Source organism: Borostomias antarcticus (genome assembly GCF_949987555.1).
Source record: "Borostomias antarcticus genome assembly, chromosome: 4".
Taxonomy (NCBI): Eukaryota; Metazoa; Chordata; class Actinopteri; order Stomiiformes; family Stomiidae; genus Borostomias; species Borostomias antarcticus.
In genome coordinates this window covers 12,287,770-12,292,343 of record NC_140237.1, presented here as the reverse complement: position 1 = coordinate 12,292,343, position 4,574 = coordinate 12,287,770, and positions in this window count along the sequence as shown.

Below are 4,574 nucleotides of genomic sequence, written 5' to 3'. Positions count from 1 at the left end.
TTGGCATGTTCCCAGTTTTTTGGTAGACTAGGTTTAATCCAGCAAACCTTAATAAAGAGTCTCAGAGTAGCTTGTCTAGGAGGTGTTTTGCCTTTTAGATCATAATGAATCTGATCATACAAACAGAGATCAGCATGGTGAACACAGGTCCTAGATCAGCATGGTGAACACAGGTCCTAGATCAGCATGGTGAATACAGGTCCTAGATCAGCATGGTGAACACAGGTCCTAGATCAGCATGGTGAATACAGGTCCTAGATCAGCATGGTGAACACAGGTCCTAGATCAGCATGGTGAACACAGGTCCTAGATCAGCATGGTGAATACAGGTCCTAGATCAGCATGGTGAATACAGGTCCTAGATCAGCATGGTGAATACTGGTCCTAGATCAGCATGGTGAACACAGGGTCTAGATCAGCATGGTGAATACAGGTCCTAGATCAGCAGGTCCTAGATCAGCATGGTGAATACAGGTCCTAGATCAGCAGGTCCTAGATCAGCATGGTGAATACAGGTCCTAGATCAGCGTGGTGAACACAGGCCCTGCAACTCTCATCCCTCATTTGAGTGAATAAATATGGTCGTATTTGGGGCAGACAAATCTGGTCCTGGATCAGTGAACGAGGGCAGATTGTACCTGGAGTCGGGTTGGGGTGGAGGTCTTCACAATAAGGCCATTCCATGCACAGCACCAAAAGCACTTCAAATGGGAACACATTCAACAAGGTCTTACTCTAACACTTTGTCTCTGAACAACAAAGATAGACAGATATATAGATAGATATTTTTCTGTGCCTAAGATGTAGAACAAATTTGAAACAGAGAAAAAGTCATGACCTGTAACTCAAATCGGTGTCCCAGCGTTGGTCTAGTATCAACACTGCTGGTCTCCCAGCGTTGGTCTAGTATCAACACTGCTGGTCTCCCAGCGTTGGTCTAGTATCAACACTGCTGGTCTCCCAGCGTTGGTCTAGTACCAACACTGCTGGTCTCCCAGCGTTGGTCTAGTATCAACACTGCTGGTCTCCCAGCGTTGGACTAGTATCAACACTGCTGGTCTCCCAGCGTTGGTCTAGTATCAACACTGCTGGTCTCCCAGCGTTGGTCTAGTATCAACACTGCTGGTCTCCCAGCGTTGGACTAGTATCAACACTGCTGGTCTCCCAGCGTTGGTCTAGTATCAACACTGCTGGTCTCCCAGCGTTGGTCTAGTATCAACACTGCTGGTCTCCCAGCGTTGGTCTAGTATCAACACTGCTGGTCTCCCAGCGTTGGTCTAGTATCAACACTGCTGGAGAGTCCAAAAGTGGAACCGGGGACCGAATGCAAACAGCCCATTAATAACTAGCATTACACTCATGATTAAGAACTAGCAATACACTCACACAACATGATTGTTGACAAAATTGTCCACGTGACAGAACACAGCTGACAAAACTAAAACAGAAGCTCATTTAAATAAAAGCATATAATTAAAGGACAAAACAGCAAACGACTTGCATGTGACAGCGACTCACATAAAAGCACACACACACACATCTATGGACGTCAGACACGTGTAAAAATATAATATACATATCATATAGTTTACAAAATAAATAAAATACTGCAGGACATGGTAAAATACTGAGAACATCACATCTGAAGTTATCAAAGAAAGAACCTTTTATAAACTGAGGGTGTGAAGAGTTAGACAAAGAGCGAGAGAACGAGTGCGAGAGAGAGAGAGAGAGAGGGGATGAGAGAACGAGTGAGAGAGAGGGGATGAGAGAACGAGTGAGAGAGAGAGAGAGAGGGGATGAGAGAACGAGTGAGAGAGAGGGGATGAGAGAACGAGTGTGAGAGAGAGAGAGCGAGAGGGGGGGGATGAGAGAACGAGTGTGAGAGAGAAAGAGAGAGAGAGAGGGCGGGGGGTGAGAACGAGTGTGAGAGAGAGAGAGAGAGAGAGAGGGGGGGGGATGAGAACGAGTGTGAGAGAGAGAGGGGATTGGAGAACCAGTGAGAGAGAGAGAGGGGGGATGAGAGAACGAGTGAGAGAGAGAGAGAGAGGGGGGGATGAGAGAACCAGTGAGAGAGAGAGACGGGGGGGGGGTGAGAGAACGACAGAGAGAGAGAGAGGGGATGAGAGAACGAGTGAGAGAGAGAGAGAGAGAGAGAGGGGGGAGGATGAGAGAACCAGTGAGAGAGAGAGAGGGGGGGGGTGAGAGAACGAGTGAGAGAGAGAGAGAGAGAGAGAGGGGATGAGAGATTGAGTGAGAGAGAGGGAGGGGGGGGGGGGGGCTCATTACATTTTCAGTCAGGTGCCAGGGACCTTGGGAAACCAAAGGAGAGAGTGGGAGAGTGACTTTGCAGAGAAGTTACAAGGATATAAGGGACACAAGGACCAGAATAGTGACACACAAGGTTGAACGTCAACGCCGTCACTTCAGATTCTGATGTCCTCATGGACAGTATCAAAGCCATGTGGAAATACATCTTCATTCAGCGTGGACAAACCTGTCAGTATGTACCTTGAAAAAGATGGTGAGGGGGGCCCCCTTCTCCCCCAAACATCCAAATCACCGGGATGAATCTGAAAACTACTGGCTTGTGGAGACGATGTGTACCTTATACTGGGAAACAGCACCACCTGCTGGCTGCGAGGATAAATGCAGTTTATTGTCTGAAGCCTGGAGCCTGCTTGAGCAGTGGGCCACACCCACACCCCCAAATAAGGCCATAGGAGAACACCCCGCGTTAATGACTGAATCTCAGCACACGCAATTTGAACTAGGCCACGCCTCCTTGGGAGGAGGCGCCCTCAGCTCAGACATGGCTGTAGCAGAGCAGACAGCAGGCTGCAAAGATGCCGTCTTTACAGAGGTCCTCAATGACTGATCCCTCATGGTTTATCATAGCAATATAGATATTTCAGTGCTTAAAATTCTACATTATTGTCTCATAGGAGCAGCCAGAAATACTTTGGCAAGTTCCCAGTCCTCCACACACCCCTCAGCCCGAACAGATCCTGTATTCCCCTTCTCTTTCTTCATGTCGATAGTCCGATGCAGACCCACTGAGTCCAAACGCCAGGAACTATCAGCAACCCTGACCTTCTCTAACTACAACCTCCCAACAGTGAACGCAGCAGTTGTTGAACTCCAGTGACATTGGTGCCATGTATATTTAAGCAGCTGTGTGAGACAGAACACAAGAGAACTCCAAACTTTCTCTTCCAACTCGGGAGAGAGACGGCGAAGAGGCTCGCCAGATTCCTGCCCAAGAAGAACAGTCTCTGTCCTCAACAGACTACCCAGCCAAAGAACAGTCTCTGTCCTCAACAGACTACCCAGCCAAAGAACAGTCTCTGTCCTCAACAGACTACCCAGCCAAAGAACAGTCTCTGTCCTCAACAGACTACCCAGCCAAGCGCTGACTTCACTAAGGATGGCAGGAGACTAATGTTTGGCCTTTTACAAAACTAGTTTAAGAGAACGAGTGGAACGTGTGAGTGAGATGGAGGATTTCTTCGACTTGAAAACAAATCTCATCTTTTTCCACATACAATCTTAGTTCAGCTATGACCAGCAGGCACTAGCTCATCAAATCAGACTTGGGAGCGAGGATGTACGAGAAAAATCTCTCCCGTACAGAAGTTGCCTCTAAGTCTGACTGCTGCCCACTAGTGACTACTGGGTCTTTCTCCTTTGAGAGATGAATCTGCATCAGAAACCTCAATTCCTTTACAACATTCAGTTAAGGTGTTAAATGGAAACTGAAGTGACTTAATGGAGGACAGGGGTTAGTCCTGTCCTAACAGAGGGAAGGGGTTAGTCCTGTCCTAACAGAGGGAAGGGGTTAGTCCTGTCCTAACAGAGGGAAGGGGTTAGTCCTGTCTTAACGGGGGACAGGGGTTAGTCCTGTCTTAAAGGGGGACAGGGGTCAGTACTGTCTTAACGGGGGACAGGGGTTAGTACATAGGTCTGTGGTTTCATTTTTGGCATTGTGTTAAAGCAGATGAAAGGTGGTTGACAAAGCTACAAAAACAGGACTAGAATTATGGGCTCCTGGCTAATAAGCGCTTAATTCTTTCAATATAATATGTACTGCCATCACCTTGGCAAAATGCAACCCCCAAAATCTGAGGAGAGATTTTCTGTTCATGTGAGTTGGCTAGAGGGTGAGGGTTAGGGCCTGTCTGGCCTGGGGAAGCATGGCGGAGTGGTTCCTTCCCCCTGCTGCTCACTCACACACAGGCTTGAGCCCGCTCTCAAGCTCCTGTTCTCTGTGCTGCTCTCTCCCCTGTTTGAGTCTCTCTCTGGTCTCATCCTGTCCAATATAGTTAAAGAAATTATACAAGAAAATACTATTCATGTACACACTCTCCCCATAGCATCAACCTGAAGACTGAAGGGAATGCATATAAGTTTGAATATTACGTTACATAACTTAAAATAAAACAATTCAATTCAATTCATCAATACTTTCAAATTGGATACCTTAGTCTCATTGGGCAAATTAAAAAATGTGACAAAGGAATTTGAGGTTGAGGTCTGTGCATATTTTAAATAATGTTGCCATAACGTTATCAGTT